General features: G+C 41.2%; 1 protein-coding gene across 3 annotated transcripts in view; it reads left to right on the plus strand.

Annotated features, from left to right (window-relative positions):
• The window catches only part of GPRIN3 (GPRIN family member 3), a 70,276-nt gene that overhangs the window by 3,804 nt on the left and 42,869 nt on the right, over nt 1–23,603 (plus strand). Inside the window, exon 2 of one of the 3 annotated variants that reach the window (XM_059172874.1) lies at nt 5,991–6,130. The exons of the other annotated variants lie outside the window; for them this stretch is intronic. The gene's annotated coding sequence lies outside the window, so the exon portion shown is untranslated. The remainder of the gene's footprint in view (nt 1–5,990; nt 6,131–23,603) is intronic. 3 annotated transcript variants of the gene reach the window in all.

Raw genomic sequence — 23,603 nt, forward strand, 5'->3', positions numbered from 1 at the left:
AGTCAGTGTACTGGGTCTGATGGCATTTTTATTTAAAAAAATAAAATAAGGGGCACCGGGGTGGCTCAGTGGGTTAAAGCCTTTGCCTTCCGCTCCGGTCATGATCCCCAGGTCCTGGGATCGAGCCCCGCATTGGGCTGTCTGCTCAGCAGGGAGCCTGCTTCCTCCTCTCTCTGCCTGCCTCTCAGCCTACTTGTGATCTCTATCTGTCAAATAAATAAATAAAATCTTAAAAATAAAAAAATAAAATAAAATAAAATAAAAGTAAAGCAGAATAGAAGGATAAGTACAGCTCATGGAACTCTTTGGTTAAATATATATTTATTTATAGGTATATAGACACATTGGACTATGATTTAGAATGTATATCTGATTAAGCATCATGTTCCAAAAAGTCCAAAAGCTACTTCTTTAAGTGACAAAAAGAGATGCTTCCAATTTGCAAGACCCCAAGAGTCAACTGGGACATCTGGTACACACGCACGTACACAATATTCCAAAGAGCCCAACTGCCTTGAGAAAGGAAAGACATTATGACTTACCAGTAATTCATGGCAGTGAAGTTAGGAGAGGAGACCTTGTGGACTGCATTAATCCAGAAAGGCTTCAAGGAGGAGATGGAACGTGAGCTACTTTATGAAAGATCAGTGGATCTGGTTGGGCTGTGAGGAAGGGGTGGTGTTCTAGAAGGAGGAAGTAAAAAATGAGGTGAGGTAATATGAACTTTATTTAAGAATCATTTAAAAAAGAAAAAAATGGGAATCAAGTTGCAGGGAGGGAATTGCAGCAGAAATTCTGTTTGGACTAAAATCTGACACAAGAGTTGCAATTTATTTTATATCTAAGATTTCTTTTCCTAGTACTACTGCTTTAAGAAAATCTAGACAGAATGTCCATCACGTCATAAATCTGTCATTTCCTGCCTTTAAGAAGAAATCTTTTTTTGCAATAATTTACTAGCTAGGCCTTGTTTCAATTGAATTTAATAAACAATTGAAATCATGTGACACACCACACTGTAGCCTGAGCATTTCATTTCTCAGAACACAAGTACCATCATTGGCACAGAGGGACAAGGGTGATCGAGTGACTGCCCCAAACTGGGCAAACCTTTCTATTCTCTCCTGTAAGTCTCCTTTCCTGCATGCCTCTTGGGTATAAAGCCCCGTGCTAGGACCCATGCTAAGAACCGACAGCTTTATGGAAAATGAAACAGACGACTTGGTACTCAGAACCCAAAAAGGAAGGGCAGAACCTGGCAGATTTTATTTTCCAGTTGCACTCTGACTTGTTCATCATTTTAAAGATTTAAATAGGGTTGTATGCATTTTGAGAAGTTGGCATCAGTGATTTTTGCTGCAACCTGATAGCTATTTCGAGTCGATAAAATCGGGTAAGGAAGTCTTTATTCGTGCTTTTTAACATGTTTGGTGGGCTTCTTTCAACTCTTGCTGGCTTTCCTAGGGAATCAAACAGTGTTATGGTATTGATACCCTTTAGAATAAGGTTATGCCCTTAACCGGAAGAAGAGGGACAGTTACAATAGACTCAGGTGCCTAAATTAGTTGGCTTTGGAGTAAGATTCACTTTTTATAAAGATGTCCCAGAATCCTTGTTCATCTTCCTTCTCCACATCAGAATGTGTAAATCAGTGATAACCTAAGTTTTTTGCAGAAGAGTCAAGTCCAGAATAATAAAAACATTTAGAGGCTTCATTTGAATTGAAAAGACATTTTATTGAATTTTATGGGGGAAAATGTAAATGCGCGTACCATTTAGATTACTTAGTGTCTTGAATGCCAGTGAGAAAAATTTTCACAGCTTTTTATCTGGGCTTATTGGAGTTGGCAACACAATAACAGCTTTCTAATTTTTCATGTCTGTAATTAGATTGTCGGCTTTATTTTAAAGCTAGCAGTGTAAGTGGGAGGCTGAATTATTATTATCAGGCAATAGTAACTGACCCTTAGCTGGAAGGTTAAATGCTATGACCTATTGAAGCCAAATCTGAATCTGGAAGTAGGGCTTAGAAATCTGTATTTTACGATGGTCTTAAAGGGATTCCAGTAGCCAGGCCTGAACACCACTGTTTAGTCCTGCCTTTAGTTACTGGGAAATAAAAACATTACAGGTGAATCCCAGATGAGTGAATAATTTGTCCTAATCCTTGTTAGAGCTGCGGCTGTGAAATCTAGACTTCTTTCTATTCTCTACCAATTCTGTGCTAAGGGAAGAAGGAACAGGATCTGAAGAGAGGATTTGAATGGCTCCAGAGTGGTGGGGGGAAGGGAATTCTAATTATTCCTGCATCCCTCCCTCCCATATTGAGAGTCAATGCCGTAAGCCTTTCTAAGTGACTGTGCAGTGATCTCTGTCCCAGGGATCTGGGATGTGGCAGAAAAATTGTGGGCATCAGCTGTGTGATCTGAGGCAAGGCGCTCTCTTGGCCTTAGACACCAGATTCAATTTAAAAATGTTAATTCCTGGGTCTTAAACACAGTGGATACTCAAGCCAGCCCTGGAAAGATTGCTTTAGTCAGTAGTCACAGCCTGTGACCCTTGGAGACCCAAGCAAACCCTGAAAAAAGTCAAGGCTAGGGAGTAAAAATTCCCAAAGTCACAGGCACCTCCAGGGACCTCGGCGCTTTGCTAAGTCAGTAACCGACAGCTGGACAGAGAGCTCCAGAGCTCCTTAAAAAATCATATTTGCATCTACTAATTTTCTAGGGAAAAGGAGTTGCAGAGGCTCCTTTTTAAAGCCTGAATTGTAAGTGGTCCAGCAAAGTGGGAGATCTGGTTTAGGGGGAATAATCAAGATGTTTTATGGGAGATACACTCTTGATTGTTTTCTCAGGATATTAATTTCTAAATAACCTAAAATTAAAACAACCATATTAGGTCTATGGGAGACTCTTCTTTTTCTTTATAATGCACAACTTTGGGTAAATTAAGAGCTCAAGGGAGTTAAGCATTTGTTTTCCGTGTATTTTCTCAGTAATCAGAGCATCTTTTTTGTTTCAATTCTTGTTGACAGTTTGTCTGAAATGTAATAGTCTGTGCCTATGCATCTGCTTAATAAGTACAATATGGCAGATATCATCAGGATTCAGAATTTTGCATCAACTCCAGATTTTTGTTCTGAATTATGGCCATGTGGGATAGTGCTGCTGAATATAATAGAGAAATCTTGAATTGTTTTCCTTCTTTTTTTATTCTGAAGTGAATTTGCTTTCTCCTGCTATATTTTTTAAAAACTGTTGTTCAGAAATGCAAGAGATAACTTGATTCCTTGTGGATTCCACTTTGTTAGACTTTGGTCTTTGCCTTTGCCCTTACATCATTTTGCAATGCTCAGTCCTTCATCCTAAATTAGCTTCTCAGTCCCCTAAAACATGACTTAAAGATCAGTTATTTCAGCAACCCTTCTGTGATTCTTTTTTTTTTTTTTTTTTTTTTAAGATTTTTATTTATTTATTTGACAGAGAGAAATCACAAGTAGGCAGAGAGGCAGGCAGAGAGAGAGAGAGGAGGAAGCAGGCTCCCTGCTGAGCAGAGAGCCCGATGCGGGACTCGATCCCAGGACCCTGAGATCATGACCTGAGCCGAAGGCAGCGGCTTAACCACTGAGCCACCCAGGCGCCCCCTTCTGTGATTCTTATGCCCTGTTTTTTTATATAGCACGAGCCCCTTTTTTTTTTAAAGATTTTATTTATTTATTTGACAGAGAGATCACAAGAAGACGGAGTGGCAGGCAGAGAGAGAGAGAGAGAGAGGGAAGCAGGCTCCCTGCTGAGCAGAGAGCCCGATATGGGACTCCATCCTAGGACCCTGAGATCATGAGCTGAGCTGAAGGCAGTGGCTTAACCCACTGAGCCACCCAGGTGCCCCTATAGCATGAGCTTTTGATTTGTACTTCGTTTTATGGTTTCCTAAGCATGTCTTTATTTGAATCCTATATATGATTTCTTCTTGAAAAATGCAGGTAAAAATTAAGTGACTAGAATTTTAATGATAATGAGAATTTTAATCAGTGCTAAGGTTCATAAAAGGGTGTGCATTTCCCCTTGCATCCTTGAATGAGTCAAAATTGCTTACGACAAATGGGTGTGGAGGTTTGATCTTGTTTCCATGTTGAACATGTTCTGAAAGCAGTCAGAGAACAGAAATCTGTCAATGTCAGGGTCAGGGGCTGAATTCTCATTAAGTGAATGAAAATGCCTATGCAGTCTCCTTTCACATGGGGATGATTTCATGTCTATACATATAGGTTCTCAGCAGAAGGATCCCTGGCTGCAAACATCTGAGAGACCTGATGCACTTCACTTAACCTATCCAGTCCTCAGGCTTGAAGAAGTATGTGAGAGATCATAAGTTAAAAACTGGCAGTTTGCGGGACCAGCAGGAAGATCATATTTTATGTGGCTTGTGGGTGTTTCTTTTTAATAAGTCAGTATTTAAAAATCAAGAGATACAGAATACAAAACAAAACACTGATGCTTATTCTCTGGGTAGGAGCTAACTAATGGTTAGCTAACTAATGTGCTATCTCTTTATTTCACATTAGCTAACTAATGTGCTATCTCTTTATTTCACACCAGTCCCCACCACTCCCTACTGTCTATCGGACACTGAGGCTTTCTATAAGTTACTTGTACTCAACAACTTCATTTAATAGGAATTGAATTTGCGAAGTCTGGATTAGGTGTTTCCGAAGGATCATGGAGCCCTCATGATCCTTCATGTACTCATGAAACTGATCAGACTCTACAAAGTAGGGAGATCACTGCATCCATGCAGTTAACTTCCATAAACTATGAGGGTCTAAAAAGTTTCCACCATCAAAATACATAGATTCTATGAAAGATTAATGAATGCAAACTAAGTTGACCCCATCTGTTAGTAAGAGAATAGTGAATTTTGTTTGCTTGTTTGTTTTACTGTCCCACATTTAGCAACAAGCAAACAAAATGAACTGTCTGAACAATTTATTTATTCTTCAACTAAATCTTTACCTTAACCAATAACTACAACTTGACATCAAATTGCTTTATGTATTTTTATTTTTTATTTATTTTTTAAAGATTTTATTTATTTGACAGAGAGAGAGAGGGAGAGAGATCGATCAGGCAGGGAGAGGGGTAGAGAGAGAGGGAGAAGCAGGCTCCCTCTCCATCCTGTGGGCTCCATCTCAGGACCCTGGAATCATGACCTGAGCCCAAGCAGATGCTTGACCAACTGAGCCACCCAGGCGCCCCTAAAGATTTTATTTAATTATTTGTCAGAGAGAGAGAGAAAGAGAGTGTGCAAGCACAAGCAGGGGGAGTGGCAGGCAGAGGGAGGAGCAGGCTCCATCCCAGGACCCTGGAATCATGACCTGAGCCCAAGGCAGAATCTTAACCCACTGAACCACCCACGTGCCCCAGTGTATTTTGAAATGCACCCTATCTTTATGTTATGTACAACTCTTCAGATATATACCAAACTTGCAGAGACTCCTGGAAGCCCAGAGCACACCTCAGTCTTTGAAGTAACCCATGCATGCCATTCAGTCGGCCGTTGACAACAGACTGTCCGAAGTAGTGTCAACTCCTATCTCCGTTTGTGGCTCTGTCTGTACAGCTGAGAAGGGCTCACCTAGCGATGACAGTCGGCGGGGCTGTCAGCCCATCGCCCAGATCGCTGCGCAGTCTGGCCACAGGCTGGCGTGGCCTTGCTCTGCTGCTACGGCTCGCCAGGAGTTGACTGTGGCAGAGTTGATCTCTTCGTGTTGTAAATAGAGATAGATGGCCTTTTGGAGACAATCAGATGACAAGCTCGGGCTGAGCTCTGAAGTAGAGAAAGCTCTTAATTAATAGCTCTCTCAAATCTCATTCTTTCTCAACGGCTGCTGCTGCTTTCCTTCCTCGTGCACACTTCACTGCGTGCCACCCCCACATCGTGCCTCCTACCTGGCTTCTAAAAACATCCTCACATCAAATTCTTCATCCCAGAGTGCCCTGCTTTGGCAGCCTCACTCCAAGAAGACAGCACTGAGAAGAGTGGCAGGGGAAGCCAACAGACGACACGGCGACCTCGCCTGTACCATTGCTTTGGATGAAGTGCGTTTCCTTGTAGGATGAGGTCCACGTCTGTAAGTATTAGGCCTACTATGACCCGAAATGTCTTGATAATACATAAAAGACCACAGGTGCTAAAATTCTTTAGGGATAAAGTTCATTTTCCTTCCTGACTTTAAATAACATAAATTTAGTTACACTGAAACTTTCAGGCTTGTAGGAAGAACTCTTGTCCTAAGTCCCCTGGTGGTTATTTGGATGTTTAAAATTGTAATGATGGGTTTTTAAAGATCACCCCTCTGGGGTTTGTGGCTTTTGAGTAGTGAGTCTAACTCTCAGGAAGGGATGATAAAAGTTCATAATGTGAGCTTGATGGATTGGGGATGTGTCCATTACTTCTGCTTTGCAAATGCAATAAAAGCATTCCTCAAACTGGAAATAGGATTTTATTTAGGAGATGAAGTATAGAATGTGAAAGAGAGCTGGCGGAAGCTCTGATTTAAGGAAGACGGAGGCTTGGATCACTTAATACATTTATGTTGAGTACTTGATATATATGTTGGGCCCCACGCTACAGGCTGGGGATTCAAAAATGAATAAAACATAGGCTGAACTCTCAAATAATTCCGACTCCTGGCCTACATCAACATATTAATAAATACGGCTCAGCAAAGTTAGAGTGGGCTCTTTTCCTAGGAATTCCTTGGGAATTCCCTGAGCAGCCTCACAAGCAGGCTTCTTTCTCTGTCCCAAACAGACACCCCTGAACCTCTCTTTTCCTTCCTTTAGGCCCAAGCAATTCACTTACTTTCCATCCCTTGTCTCAGCTTCGCCAGCTGCGCACCGCACCTGGGCTCCTTTCTTCGCAGCCAGGCCAACTTGAAAATGAGAGGAAGCCTTTGCCACGCTACACTCCCTTAATGTTGTCAAAAATAAAAATGCAGGCATACGTACTTTGAACTTCATTCTGCTAAAAACCAACTAAGAAACAGAGGGTAGCAAATAGGACCAAGAGGGGGCAGGTGTAAGATTAAGAAAACTTCTAAGTTTCTGCTGGCACCTAATTTCTATGTTATAAGTCGTTTCCAGCCCATGAGTACACCAGAACGTCAATATAACTTCACACCCTCCCTTTTTCTTCTATGCAAGAAAACATCTACAAATGCAAGTGAGATAAATGAGAGTAACATTATTATAGAAATTACTTTATCATTGAGATTAGCGTAGCTGACGGTAGAGAAAACGGCTCTAAATTAGTCATTTAATAAATTACTTGCTGTCAGTGGCACTTTACCATTGCGCATAAATGGTTTGTAATACACTAGTGTATTTTAAGACAAGTTAAAGGCCACTGTTTTGCATTAGTGCTTAGACTCTCAAGGATCACTTCCACCCTTGGAAAATGATCTTGAATCAGATCATTATTGGGTAATGTGCCCATTTTGGGGTACTGAAAACACCTAAGTGTTTTCATAGTTGCTCCGTGAAATATTCCATGTCCTCGTGCTATCCTTTTTTTCTAAGGCGTGCTTATCCCTCTTCCGTGGTCTTCCTCTTCAGCACCTTACGACCTGGGAAGGCCAGGTGGTCTAATTGCTGTCTCTGGAATGCCTGGTGATTGCTTCCACCTTTATATGTTCATCCCTACTGAGAAGGGACCTTTCCTGTGGCACAGGGGAAGTAAGAGAAGAGGACAGCACCTAGATTTCAGAACTAATGATGATAAGCAGTAAAGAATGAAAAGCCAGCCAAACACATGGGGAAGAGGAAGAAAAGTGGGGTAAAGGGAGAGCAGGAGCCCAAGGGAACCACTCAGGGCATTTTTGACATCTTGGTTCTAGGGCAGAAGAGAACCCTAGGACATTTCTCTTTATCCATCTACTTTCCCCTATAAGGAAACAGGAGGTGGAGAGATGACAGATCTGTTTGTTAATGAGTTACAACTCTTTCAGAACATTCAAAACTCTTTCAAAGCATTCTTCAGACTTTTTTGTCGGTGACATCCTGCTAAACCCATTTCTCATCTAGACCAATCTATGAGATTTGAACTATTACTTCCCCCATTGTAGAGATGAGGAAACAGATTAAAAACTTGCCCAAGGTTCCTCAGATAGTAGCCAGCTGAGCTGTGTGCACATTCAGTCGTCCGACTTCAAAGGTCACAGGCTTCACGACTGAGCCACACTGCAGTGTAGTAACGTTATTAATTATTGTTACCACTGGGTCAAAAGAAGAGGAATAGTTTGGATTTTATAGATGGATTTCTTTCATCTCGGATTTTAGGTTGCTGAAAAAATTGAAAACTTCTAAATCAGAAATAAGACATTCTTTAAGCAAACGCGGGGAGTTCAAAGACAAACATTTTAGGTTGAAACTTTACAAATCATTGTATAGGCGGTTGAGTTGAAAAACAAAAATCTTTTATCAAAATATCCAGGTAACACATACGTTCAGCAAATAGCGTTTCTTTGTTTCTCAAGAGAAGAACCAAATACATATCAGGTAGTCACGTGCTCATCCAACAGACCTAGAACAAGAACAAGGGAGTGTGTGCCTGCCTGTGCTTAGCCCTACCCATGGACTTTGGACTCAGAACTATTTATAGAACTAGTGTTTCTGTGATTGATGTTTTAATCATAGATACTCATTTACTTATGAAAGTTGAGCAATTCCTCATTATAGCTTGCAGCTAAGTGTTCTAGTTGCAAATTAAAGGCTGAAAAAAAGGCAGTCTGTGTACAGAAGGCTCATTTGAGACAAGTTCCTTCTGAAAACTTACTTTTTTTTTTTTTAAGATTTTATTTATTTATTTGACAGAGAGAGATCACAAGCAGGCAGAGAGGCAGGTAGAGAGAGAGGAGGAAGCAGGCTCCCTGCTGAGCAGAGAGTCCAATGCGGGGCTCGATCCCAGGACCCTGGGATCATGACCTGAGCCGAAGGCAGTGGCTTAACCCACTGAGCCACCCAGACGCCCCTGAAAACTATTTCTAATAATTAAAGACATTTGGCAGGGGGATGAAGACATCATCTCTGTCCATTTTGAAGATGAAAATCCACTAATTGTTTTTAAAGCCATGACTTCTGCCTTAATTTATTTTTAGTTCCTTAGAAAGCAATTGATTTTTTTTTAGTTAAGAAAAATAGGCAGAAGTCCCCTACGGGCCTTGGTCTTATTACTGGACTCTTGTCATCAATCTGGAAATGTCTTTACCACTTTGTGTGGTTGCACAATCCAAATGCCTTGTTCTGGGCGATGGCATGGTAAAGCGCACCAGTTTTCAAAATGCAGGAGATTCTGATCAGTGACCTGTAAGATGATCTTAGGTAGCATACAGATTTACTTCTTATTTTAATAGTAAAACATATGAATTTAATAGTAAAACAATGAATTTCTTTTAGTATAAATATATTAAGAATACATATAACAGTGTATTTTTAAATGCTGTATTTTAAAAATATACCATAAACCAAGTATACTATATACTATATGAAAAATAAATTACTAGCACATCAAACATGTGGTTTTACCATTTCTTAAGACTAGGCAAATGTTTTCAACTAGTGCAGCAGTTAAAGTCAACTGAATAAAAAAGGTTAGGCAAAAAAATAGTGTAGATAAGAAGCACCATAAGGCAAAAATCATGAAAGTGGCACACAAATGTCACTATCTGGGAAAGAGGTACTTGAGGTCATGTCATTGCCCAAGGCACCTCAGTTTTCTCTAGAAGTGAAAAGCTTGGTCCAGAAATTCCTAAGAACAATTTTAGTTTTAATGTCCAAGTTTTTAGAAATTGTCTTCCATTTTTTTTTCTTCTATCGTCAGCCTGTTTTCTGCATTTAGGGTCTCTTCATCCTTTTCTGGAACTTGGAGATGCCCTTCTTAGCCCCTGTCTCCATCACCACCAAGAACTTAGGCATTCATTTATTTACTTATGTATTCATGGAACAAACAGCCTGTGGAGAGTTTCTGTGGTAGGTGTTGTCGACATGCAAGAAAGCTAGAGGTCTGTCCTCTCTGACTTCTGTGTTAAATGAGTTTACATGTCTGTGATTCTCATTGAAGTTAAAGCCTTTGGAACCCTGGACTTCTGCCATAATCTTTTCTTTGTACTTCCTCAACAACTAAGAGCTCTCCATTGGAAAGTCCCTTCATTGGTAAAACCCATGGTCAAGGCTCGAATTAGAAATTTAAAACATGTGTGACGCAACTCCTGAAACAAAAGTGGCTTGTACATTTCATGAATAGAAAGGTCTAACTCTTGGGCTCTTTTGAATACAAAGGGAAAAATTAGTAATTTTTGAGTATAGAATAATGCATCTTTGGTCAGTTAGAAATCTTTACAAGTTTGAGTGAAATGAAAAATTTTAGCATTTATGTTTTCTTGAAATCAGTTACATTGAGGGAGGAGTTGCATTTCAATGACGCTTATTGTTTTTCTGTATCATTTACCCCTTAACAAGTGGCTAAGGTATGAGTGCTGTTATGACTACTTTTTCCTGGGAATTTGTCCTTGAGAAACATTGTAGAAATGTTGCAAAGCACCTGGATGTGGTGAGTGTAAATTGTCTCCACTGTCTATGTAATGTCAATAGAGCTGTTTTATGCTTGCCAACAATTCATAAGATTTTTCTATACTGGTGAAAAGGATATAGCTGTGGTTTCCTGCTGAAGTTTCTATATAATAGTGAGAAAAGCATCAGAGGATGCAGTTGCTTGTGGTTGTTTGCTCATGCACTGCTGCTCCTTTCTTTTCTGTAAAAAACAGGAAGCTGAAATTTGCTCTTAGATCAGTCGATGTTTAAGAAGGTCTTAACTATGGGCTAATGCGTAAGGATGTGAAGATGAAAAGATGCTTCTCTGCCTTTAAAGGCCATAAATTCTTACTATTAAGAAATATTAAAGTAAAGTTAAAGCACTCATGACCGTATTTACTCTCAATGCACATACGTTGCAATGAAAATTGAGAACTTGGAATTGTTTTTCAAATTTTTAATGTTCCTGTTTTATCGTGAGTAGATGTATGTAAGTTTCCAAATGTCACATTAAAATGTATTTTGAAGAAACAGCGAGTTAGCCAGGTGGTTTTTAACTCTGGTAACTGCAACAAACTTCAAATTCATTTTTTTAGTTTTTCTCTGTTCTGTGCTCATGGATCAGACTTCCAGTTCCCCAGCCCAGTAGTTTTGAGTGGAAGTGAGCAAAGAGCATATTCCAAGTCTCTTTCTCAAAAACAAGGTAAAATTAGATAACATGCTTAGGCTGCATAAATCAGTACTATTGCATTTGATACTGTCATAATTTTTCTTAAAAAGAAAGCCATGCACAAAAAGAATACCCGTAACCAAGTATCTATTCTGAAAATAGGGGCAATATAATGGAAGCCGTATCAATTAGGAAAGCAGAACCACTATGGTGGGTATGGAATAATAGATTTATTATAAGTTTACACCTTACACAATCATGGGAGCTTATAAAAACAAGTTTGTGGGAAGCATCTGGTATTGGGCCTGAGGTCATTGTAGATTCGCAGAGCTGGCAGTGGTAAAGAAAGCCTGGGTATGAGGCAGAGCCCAGCAAGGACAAACTAGAACCTGAAAAACTGGAACACATAGGACAAAACGGAATCGTGTTGGACTCCTATTTCCTCCAAACTCAGTGACCTGGGAGAAGTGGAGAAGGAGCTGGCCCTCATTCACTGAAGAGCTCTTGGTGGCCCTGAGGGGCAGAGGCTGAGGGAGAGGTTGTGGTGAGGGGCTAGGACCTGCAGCCTGGCTACTGTTGGATGTCACCACGGTGAGTTGCAAGATCCATGCACAGCCACTGTTTCCCTATACCACCCTTCCAAGCATAGTCGTGCTGCTGCCCTACTTCTGCCTCCAGATCCCACGAAGTTTTCTCTTACAGCCAACTACACTGAAGAACTGTTTAGGGAAGGGAATTCTGGGAATGGATTTCCATCTGAGCTAAGTGGACGCTTAGTACAAAACCACCCCAGAAACTAGCCAATAGAAACAGAAATGTCTAAGATTAGAAAGTCCCTTGTTTCTCAGTTTTGTGAGAGTCCTTTCTTCCATGGGACTCAGAGTCCGTCTGCTTCTAGATGATACTTAAGACATTTTCTTCTATAGACTTATACAAAATTTCTTCTACCTGCAACTATAAGTTGTTGGTTTACTTCCATTCAAAAACTAAAATTTCAGAAAGAGTTATCTATAAAAGAAAAGGTTCTAAGATTCATGTCATTTAAGGCGCTGAGCTCATCTCCTCAAATTATATATCATCTTGCGGTGGAAAGGTTGGTGAAATTGACTCTGCCCATGGCTGGGTGATGCAAGGATGCTTTCTGCCACAGTAGATTTCAAACTCCATTTTTAGATTTCTGTAGGTACTACAGAAGGTTAATGTAATATAATGTTACAGAAAAACGAACTGCCTTCCAGTGTTTCTTTTATTTATTTGGTTTGTTCTGAAACTCTTGGGTGTGAGGATGTATGCTGTGGGGCCATATTATGTGGGGAGCTTACCAGTGGTGGAACTATTCAACCAGATGTTATAGTCAGGATTCCTGTAATGACTAAGAGGCTGGCCTGTGGCACTTCCAAGACACATCCATTTTTGAGATTCTTTGAGTCTTTATCAGGGATTCTCAACCTCCCTCCCCCCCCCCCCAAATCATTAGATGAATGATGTCTACAGATAGGCTCCCCCTGTAATTCCAACTTTTTCTGTCTCACCTAAAAAGTACATTGGAGTGCAAGCAAATGGCAAAAAAATAAAAATAATCAACCCAATTTTTTTTAAAAAACGAGTAGAGGATCTGAATAGACATTTTTTCAAAGAAGACAGACCGATGACTAATAGGTGCTCAACATCACTAATCATCAGGGAAATACAAATTCAAAACCACAATGAGATCACTTCACATCTGTTAGAATGGCTGTTTTTTAAAAAGACAAGAAATAACAAACATTGGAGAGGATGTAGAGAAAAGGACACCCTTGTGCAGCTTTGGTTGGAATGTAATTGGGTGTAGGCACTGTGGGGAAACAGTATGGAGGTTCCTTAAAAAATTAAATTAAAAATGAAAGTACCGTATGATCCAGCAGTTCTACTTCTGGGTATTTATCTGAGGGTAATGAAACACTAACTTGAAAAGATATCTGCACTGCGATAGTCACTACAGCATTATTTGCAGTAGTCAAGTTAAGTAACTTAAGTGTCATTGATGAATGGACAGGTAAGGAAAATGTGATTTTACACACACACACACACACACACACACACACACACAGGAATATTATTCAGCCATTAAAAAGAAATCTTGTCATTTGCAAGAACATGGACGGAACTCAAGGGCATTATGTTAAGTGAAATAAGTCTGACAAAGACAAAGTGAGATCATATGATTTCACTTATAAGTGGAATCTAATAAAACAAAAGAACACAAACAAAAATGAGCTCATAGATACAGAGAACAGACTGTGGTTGTCCGAGGTGGGGGTGGGAGTTAAATGGGTGAAAGAGGTCAAAAGGCACAAACTTCCAGTTATGAAATAAATTGGTCCTAGGGATATACTGTACAGTGTGGGGACTCTAGTGAATAATATTGTGTTGCATGTTTGAAAATTGCCGAGAGAATAGACCTTAAAATTTCTCATTGCAAGATTTGTAGCAGTATGGTGTTGCCTGTTAACTAGACACTGTTGTGATCATTCTGCAGTACATACAAATATCACATCCTTATGTTGTACTTCTGAAATGATAATAACGATATATGTCAGTTATAGCTCATTTAAAAAAAAAAATGCCAGTAAGTGGGACACCTGGGTGACTCAGTGGGTTAAAGACTCTGCCTTCGGCTCAGGTCATGATCCCAGGGTCCTGGGATCGAGCCCCACATCTGGGGCTCTTCTTCACAGGGAGCCTGCTTCCTCCTCTCTATCTCTCTGCCTACTTGTGATCTCTGTCTGTCAAATAAATAAATAAAATCTTTAAAAAAGAATGCCAGTAAGTAATATAATTTATAAAATAAATAGTTCATAATCTCTTACTTGAGAACTAGTAAGAAAAATCTTGTTTTTCATGTTGCCACAAATCCATTACTATAATATTTCACCATCCTAACCATATTTTCCAATTTTCCCCTTGATAAAGCAAGAAAGCAGACATCTACAATTTAGACAAGTATTCAGAAAAACAAAGGAAAATGGAAATATCCAATATCCATGAAAAGGGAGGAAGGTGCATAGTTTTGTTAAAATTTCTATGGCATAAGACAAGTGATAAACTTGGGCAAATGAGATTAGGTTTGTCCACACCAGTTGTGTCAGTTTGTGTTGATCTAATCTGATCACAGAGAAGCATTTATTTCAGTAACATGTGTTGTTTGGTACGGTTGCAAGTCTCAGCACTTGGGGTGGCGTGGCCACACATCCTACCTACAAAGGTGGCTAAGACTTGTTCTTTACCCACGAAGGACTCCGTCCTCTCATGGGAAGGATAATACAAAGTTCAAGTGGAGGGGGAGGAGGAAGTATTGTGTGGCCTTAATGTGGAAGTGGAAATATTGCAGTTCTAAAGAGATGAAATGGTAAAACCATAGGAGTGGAGGGACAGATGATTGGTTAAGAGCAAAGGAGGGTTGACACCAAAGGAATAATAGGGTGTTTCTCTAGCAGGTGATGGGACTGTCAGTATCTCAGTGGCGGTGGTGGTCATACAACCATGCATTTGTTAAACTCCTAGAACTGTACACCAAAAGGAGTACATATAACTGTATGTGATTATTTTTAATTCTTACCAAACAAATTCAGCCTAAATCATGGTCCAGAGTTTAGCATCTTCCTGGTTCTGGAGTCAGAAAAACAGACCATATGGGGAAGATGCTAATCCTATTCCCTGCTTATTGACACAGAAAAATGTGCCGACTGAACAGATCTGTGCTCTGATGTCCAGAAATCTTGGGTTCGTTTCAGTCTCAAAACTCTCTTTAAATGGAGGAAGGCAAGTATCCTGGGACCCTGGATATCAGCTGACAAATTCTGTTGCCTAAAATAATGTTATGTTAACCATCTGATAGGGGTGCAAGAGGAGTGTGAGCTTGCTGTGTCCTCTGCTGACTGTGTGTGAATGCATGTGCTGCTCTCCCCAGTCTCGTGTTCACGGACTCTGAGAGCAACTGTTAATTCCAATATCATTTATTGACGTCTTATTAAATGCGGACTACTGTGCTACGTGCTGCGAAGGCTAAATATTGAGCTACTTAGAGTCTTCATCGGGTGCCTGGGTGGCTCAGTGGGTTGGGCCGCTGCCTTCGGCTCAGGTCATGATCTCAGGGGCTGGGATCGAGTCCCGCGTCAGGCTCTCCGCTCGGCAGGGGGCCTGCTTCCCTTCCTTTCTCTCTGCCTGCCTCTCTGCCTGCCTGTGATCTCTCTCTGTCAAATAAATAAATAAAATCTTAAAAAAAAAAAATGGAGCTTACAAACTAGGTGAGAGATAAGACTCAGTAACTTCCTTCAGTCAGATCATGATAAATCCGGCAATAGGTTTTCTCGCTGTGTTATGGCTATTGGGAGGAGAAACCATTCCTTCCTGCCACAGGTTATCAGGAAGGGCTTATTTTGCAAAGAGTGTGACACTTGTCCTGAACTTTAAGAACCAAGTAGATTCTAAGGTCCCAGAGAAATGGATCCTTTCTGTCTAATTTACTAGTCCCCCCTCCCCCATGTCTGGCATAGTCCCTGATACGTTGTTCATACATCAGTATTTTGGAATTAATGAAAGAAAAAAAAGACAGCATTTTCAAAGGCAGAGAACCCATTCCAAGAAGCCATATCCTGCGCAGAGGAATGCAGGGAAATGCTTCCAGCATGTTTGAGACCCTGAGAGTAGATCAGTCAGGTTGGAGTATAGGGGGTTGCGGGAAGCAGTGTTCCAAAACTGTGTTGAAATCAGACTGGAGGGCTTCTCCGGTATCAGGCCGACTAAGTGGAACATTTTCCAGTAGAAGAAGGCACTGAAGGATTTTGAGCTGGCACGAGGTGATCAGATCTGTGTTTTTCAAGGAAGTCATTTGTCAGTGATTATAAGACTGACTGTTAGTGATCGTACAAGCAGTGTTGGAGCTCAGGAGAGAGACAGTGCGGGGGGCACCTGGACCAGCTCGAGCAGGACTTGGGAGAGGGAGTCGTTGCAATGTTCCACCTGGAACACAGGAGTCAGAAGCCCCGGGATCAAGTCCTACTCTGCTTCTAAACTGTAGGACAAATCACATAAGTTTCTGTGTATTTTTAAAAGCTATATAATGTGAGAGGTATGTTCTTTGAGTCCCAGTGATTGGAAAGAAAGTTGCAGATATTTCTAGCAGAGATGTGAAAGGAATTGGGCCTGCATAGACATCAGGGTTGAGGGAGCCGGAGCTGTCTACATGGCCCCACGTGTTTTGCCAGATCTGACTGGGAGAACGTTGGTGCTATTGACAGAAATAGAGATGTCAGGAGGAAAAGTTCATTTTGGCGGAATGATTTCGAATCCTCGGTGGGACGTGGATTGGGATACTGGCATGACATGCCCATCAGATATCTGGCCTGCAGGTATTAAAATGGAGGAGGACGGCGTGGAGGGGACGCCTGGGTGGCTTAGTTGTTAAGTGTCTGCCTTCTGCTCAGGTCATGATCCCAGGGGCCTGGGATCAAGCCCCAACTTGAGCTCCCTGCTCAATGGGAGCCTGCTTCTCCCTCCCCCTCTGCCATGCCCCCTGCTTGTGTTCTCCCTCTCTCTCTCTCTCTCTCTCTCTCTCTGTCAAATAAATAAATAAAATCTTTAAAAATAAATAAACTGGAGAAGGATGGGAACATGGGGAGAGGGTGATGCCAGGAATTACAGCTATTAGATAAGCACCATTAGATATCCCAGCTGTGAAAGAGGTTTCCAAGGACAAGAAGGAAGAGGAGAGAAGAGGAAAATTCTGCTAACGCCTGGATTTAGGGGTCAGAAAAGGAATAAATTTGATCTAAGGCTACAACAGGACCGCCCAAAAGTAGAAAGGAAAGTCTCAAAGGTCCGTGTCAGGGAGAAGGAATCAGTGGTAAAAACAGAGCCAGCGTTCAAGAGGGATGAGGAATAAAATCCACTTCCCTCATTTTAAAATTGAGAAAATAATACCTTCCTTGCTGGTGTGTTGTGGAGAGTAAATAAGAGACAGTACTTAGTCTAATACCTTATGAATAGTAGGCTTAAAAATTGGAGCTCTTATTTGTACTGTTATTCGAAATTAATTCTCATTTTCAGTATCCTTTAGGAATTTTAAAAAATGTAACCCAAACCTTGTGGGTCTTGTGGCGGGGGGGCTGTTGCCTTTCTAAAAGATAAATCATGGGCTAAATTTGCTGCATAATAATGTCTCCTGACCTTTAAAGGGTAAGATGTAGCTCCATTCTAGTTTTAGAAGAGCTCCATACTGTTCTGACAAGAGCATAGTGTTTCTCGGCAACTCTCATTAGGGTGCCGGGCACGGAAAAACAAAATTCTCCTATCCAGGCCAATGTTGAATAATATAGCAAGTTATACGGGGTAAGAAGAACTTGCTCATCTGCTTTCTTCTGCTCTAATGAGGAATCCATCATTTGTGCAGAATTAATGCTGAATTTCAGACCTGAAGGTGGCACTGAAAACCTTGTTGACCCAGAAAATTGAGTTGGTTTGATACACACAATTTATCTTGGGAATAAGTGACCAAGACAGCATACAACCACTACCAAATCTATTTGTGCTGTATTGATTATTTTTTTATTTTTACTTTTTTAATCTAAGAGGCTGGGCGTCTATGCTTTGATTCATAGAAGAACCACTTTGCTTTTTAAAGAGGGGAAAAAACAAAAACAAAAACCCTCCTTTCCAGGATCACACCGCGTGTCTCACCTCGAATCAGCCACCTTGAAAATGTATGCAGTTAGGGACACGCAGTGAGAAAGCAGAAAAGGCTCAGGGACCACTGCAGTTGCCCTGGGGAAGCATATACAAGGCAAGGAGCAGGATTCCATGAACTCTAAGGACCCAGGAGTCTCTGAAATTCAATGGCATGTCATTCCACATGTTACAATCCTTAGTCAAAAGTGTGTGAACTCCCAAGGAAATTGACAAAACGTCCCACCGCTGCCCCCCGCCCCGCAACTGACGTGTTTGCTGGTCCAACACTGAAACCAGAGCAAACTTTTTTCTATATTTTCAGTAACTACTAAAAGTCAAAATTATCAGGAATCAGCCTATCAAATCTTTCTTACTTTAGGCTTTATTATGATTTTTCTAATATTCAAAAACACTTCTAGGGACGCCTGGGTGGCTCAGTTGGTTGAGCGGCGGCCTTCGCCTCAGGTCATGATCCCAGCATCCTGGGATCGAGTCCCACATCGGGCTCCTTGCTGGTCTGGGAGCCTGCTTCTCCCTCAGCCTCTGCCTGCCATTCTGTCTGCCTGTGCTCGCCCTCTCTCTCTCTCTCTGATAAATAAATTTAAAAAAAAAAAAAAAAAAAAAAAAAAACCACTTCTAAACACACACATTATTTTCCCCCTTATGTTACACATTCCAGTTAATGGGATCATTCATTTTTTTCACTTATTTCAAGGTATAGAACTTTGAAATAATTTCTGAAATAAAATTCAATTTCTTAACCTGGTATTAAAATCTGTTCCTCGGGGCACCTGGGTGGCTCAGTGGATTAAAACCTCTGCCTTCGGTTTGGGTTGTGATCCCAGGGTTCTGGGATCAAGCCCCGCATCGGGCTCTCCGCTCACTGGGGAGCCTGCTTCCTTTCTTGTCTCTCTCTCTCTGCCTGCCTCTGCCTACTTATGATCTGTCTGTCAAATAAATAAATAAAATCTTAAAAAAAAAAAATAAAGTCTGTTCCTCATAGACTTGGGCCTAGAGCCATGTTTCCCAACGAATATCTCACCCGGAACCCCATTTACACCCCTACGCAGCTCTTCTCCTTCATACACTCTTAAGCTCCAGGCAGAGTTGACCACGGTGGACCAGACCACAAGAAGTCTATGATTTCCTCTCTCTGAATCTTTTGCTTGGGCTACCCCCGGCCCCTGCCCCAAATGCTTGGTTTTTAACCTAATCTTTACCCTGGGTTAGGAATCAGTACACAATCCACTTTGGCCAGTTTGGATGTAGTAACCACAGTAATGTAACTTCTAATGACATATAAACCCCCAATTTCAAAGGCTTAGGGAAATAAAAGTATATGTATATATTTTTAAAAGTCTTTACCAACACCTCCAAAAATCCTTTTAAGTTCTTCTGCACTCACAGCCCTTTCCTCTCCATGTCTAGGACAAATCATTTTTTAGGGAGATACCATCCCTAAAATGTTCAATTTTGAAAGCCAGCTTTTATATATTTTTATATATATTTGCATAGCCCCCACAAAACTTAGCACAACACCCAGTACATGGGAATCTTCAATAAATGAGGATTTATTGAATTCAGTTTAGTTTATTCAATTTTATTGAATTCAGTTCAGTTTTCCACCGGGTTCAGCATTCCTTAAGAATTTGAGGCTGGATTAGATTTTAAAAATAAGTTGCTGTGTACTATCTGTAGGTACTACTTTGCAAATCCTTGTAAAGTTAACAGTTGGATTTTTTTAAAGTGTCTTTATTGTATCTAAAGTATTTATTATGCATAATATAATTAGAGAAAGAGCAGTTTTCCTGTCAGTACTTGGTGTGACTTTTCTTCTTTGAGATTTTTATTTTCAATTCATTCTGAAAGTTAAGAAGCTTCTGGATCCAGTGACAAAAGAGAAAGACAGGAAATTAATGTATAAGAAGATAGGAAATGGAAATAAATTGAAATTGGAGTCACATTCTAAAAACACAAAGAAAAAAGACAAAAGAACTGAATATTTCTAAAGTAAGCTTTCTGAATGTGAGGTGGATTCTCAGACGAAAACAAAATATATCTGATGTGATAAAAACAATATTAGGAAAGCATTGTTTTTTTTTGTTTGTTTTTTTGTTTTTTTAAGTTCACTTCAAAAGCATTTATGGAACAGCTATTACATTCCAAGCACGGTAATTATAAGGACTATGACACTGTCGGTCCTAACCCTGCTCCTGCTCCTTACAGTTGGTTGAGTTAACAAACCATTGCGATTTCCAACGTTAATTCCCAAGTAGCAGACAAGGTACTAGAAACAAACAAACAAACAAACAAATGTATTTAGGAAATTTGGTGAACCCTAGCGGAATAAGGCCAGGTTTATCTCAGTCCACAGAACCTTCAGTGACCGTGAATTTGGCTGAAAGGGAAATATCAAAGCCATTCTGAAGCAACCCCCGGACAGAGAATAAGAAATCAAAAACAGTACGTGATTTGGGGATTATTATACAGGGGTTATAATGAGCGTGATCCGGGGTGCCTGGGTGGGTCAGTCAGTTGAGCATTTGACTTTTGATTTTGGCTCAGGTCCTGATCTCAGGGTCATCAAGCCCAAGTCAGGCTCCAGGCTCATCAAGGAATCTGCCTCAGGATTCTCTCTCTCTATCTCTCTCCCTCTGCCCTTCCCTCTGCTCATGCATGCATGCTCTCTTTCTTTCTCTCTCTATAATAAATAAATCTTTAACAACAACAACAACAACAACAACAACAATAATAATGCGCGTCACCCACCTGATACCATCATCTGTACGACTTTAACAAGAAGGTTAGCAAAAACCATAGTTTCATTGAAGCAAGTTGGGCTTCGGAATGAACATTTTTATATTTTGCAAATTAGTGTTCCGCCTAACTTCTACTTCCTCTTACTGCTCTTGTGAACACATTCAGAGAATACAACAACCCCTCAAGCATCGTGTTCTCTTGATTTTTATGTGTGTATACCTAAGGAGAACATATTCCTTCAGTCTGAGAAAAAAAAATGAGTGTGGTTGAGCCACCTCTAGAAAGAGGAAAATGTCTAAAAGTGAAGGGAAATAAATATGTTCTGCATAAGAAAAAGGGAGAGAGGGAGAACATGAGCAACCGATGAGGTCAAGCTAGAAAATGATTAATTTAAGTGAAAACCTAGTGTATTACTTCTTTTTCCACTGAAGATAAATCAAGCTGTTGGGACAGTAGAGTTGCAGATTTAGGCAAAGAGTGAACATTCTAACAAGCAGCTCGTCTGTGATGATTCCCTCCCGAACACCCAGTCCTCCATTGTTCTTCTTAGATACACTGATGTACTTTATCTGCCTCTTTCCCGTGTCAGTTTCAGTTTGCACACAGGAGAATCTTGAGTAATTTGTTTTAGGAATATCTATGGAGAAAAGAGTCAGTAAGATCTGAGAAAAATAAAAAGCCGTGAATTATATGACAGAGTAGAGAGTTAAGAGCTTTGCAAATGCAGCCCGAGGTTTCCAACACATTATTTTCAAAATTAAAATGGCAGGTTATGGGCCATGATCCTTGGTTTGTGCCATGGTGATGGAGTGGATGGGGTGAGAAGGCAGGGATATGGCAGGACAGGTGACTTGCAAGGTACACCTGGTAGTAAGTTTGTATTAATAAGAAAACCCAAGTAATTCTGCTACCTCTCTCACCGGTGCTGGCTGCTGCCTGCTAGCTAATGCTAGCACCACGTTTTCTTCTGAGAACCTGAGAACATACAAGAACCCTATGAAGTAGGTGCTGTTTTCATGTCTGTGTTGCAAGTGTTAGAATCCTTAGGTACTGAAGAGTTAAGACGTTTCCCCAAGATCACACAGCTGGTAAGTGGCAAGCTAGGTGTGACTCCAAACCATCTGATCCTACAAGCACACTCTTAACCGCCATGCCTGTATAGCCTCTCACACAGAGAAATGTTTCCAGAAGGTCCAAGACAGAGGAATTCTGAACTGCTGATCATTCTCTAATATATAGTTTTCGATCTTCTCCCTCTGCTCGTGCTGCTTCCTTTACCTTGGGAGGCCTCCTTTCATCAACCTTCTCCTTCACTTGGATGACTCTACATCCTTCAGATTTCAGCTCGGGATCATTTTGCTCAGCAAAGCTTTCCAGAACTCCCCTCAAGATAGCTGGTTCCCTTACCTCACAGACTTATATGGGGTACTCTGTGACTACATCTGTTGCAGCACCGACCATATCATGCCGTTACCTTCCTGCCTCATCTTGAAGCCTTGGATGTTCCCTCTGTCTCCTCTTTCACATCTAGTCAGTCACTGCACAGGTGATTTGACCTCTTTCATGTTTCTGGATCCATCCCTACCTCTCTTTTCCTGTGATCACAGCCCTCGTTCTTACAGTTCCTCCTGCAGTAGCCTTCCCACAGGTCCCCCTTCCTCTGGTCCTTACCAGCTGCCCATCCAACCCTCAGTGACGGCCCGTGACCTGGGGAAAAGACATACCCTTCTACCACAGTCTCCCCTGGCCACTGCCCTTCGCCCCATCTCTTGACAGATGGCGGCTGGATGCCATCAGCCTCATCTGGAGCTCTAGCAACGCTCACTTATTGTTGCAACCCCACCCCACCCACAGCCACTCCTCCCAACAGGCTGTCTCTCCCTTCTGTGCATCTGCTCACGCGTTGTTGTTCATGGGCTCCTGAAGTGCCCTGTCCTTCCCACTGGCAAGCTCCTGCTGGGCTCACAAGAGGGTTTTGCTATTGTTTACACTCAGAGGCCCTGGGTGGCTCCTCCTTTGGATGCACTAACACTGTGCTCTCAAAACACCCTGTCCCTTCCTCTTTCAAGGGGCCCGCTAGCTGGTTTCCAATCAATCCTTTAGGTTTCTGCCTTCGCCTCTAGATGAGAGCTTCCTGAAGGGGAAGACTGGTATATTCACGACTATATCCTCGATGCCTGGGACATAGCGACTACTCCATAAAAGTTTGATGAGTGAATTAATTAGTTAGTATACATGTTCAAGTGTCACCTATATAAAGTACACCTAAATAACTTTATTTCCACCTTTCTATTTCTCCTTCCTCCCCACTCTTGATTAAACGTGCAGCAATTCCCAAAGCCCATGTAGTGTGTCCCATGATCTGTGGGATTATTTACACTGTTTCGGATGCTTTTTCCTTCTCAGTATCGTCGCAAGTCTCCGCAGATTGCCCAGGAAGCCTTTCCTGACTGCACAAGGTGTACGGAGTCATTCCCTTCCTTCGTTACTATTAAAATTTCTGGCACTGAAATTGCCTTTGACCCCAGCAGATGCCAGCCCCTGAAGGCAGGTATTGTGTCTTGCTCAGCTCTGTGGCCGTCTGGTACCCACCACAGGCCCAGCACTCGTCTGTGTTAAACTAGTTGACATGGCCAAAATATGTAGCCTGTTTCATGGTAGTTCAGGCCCTTTGTTTAGCTGCATAACAGTTGACTGAATAAGAAAAGTAACTATTGAGAAGGTCCTACTTTAATCTCTTTTCCTAGCCTTCAATTAAGCAAGATCTTCTACAGTCAAAATGCTAAAGCCCTTGACAACTTTTGTTAATTTTAATCACAGGTGGTCTTCTGAGGCCAGAATAGATGTGGCTGACATTCTTACCACTTTTAGAAAAAAAA

The sequence above is a fragment of the Mustela lutreola genome, chromosome 1, assembly GCF_030435805.1.
Source record: "Mustela lutreola isolate mMusLut2 chromosome 1, mMusLut2.pri, whole genome shotgun sequence".
Classification (NCBI taxonomy): domain Eukaryota; kingdom Metazoa; phylum Chordata; class Mammalia; order Carnivora; family Mustelidae; genus Mustela; species Mustela lutreola.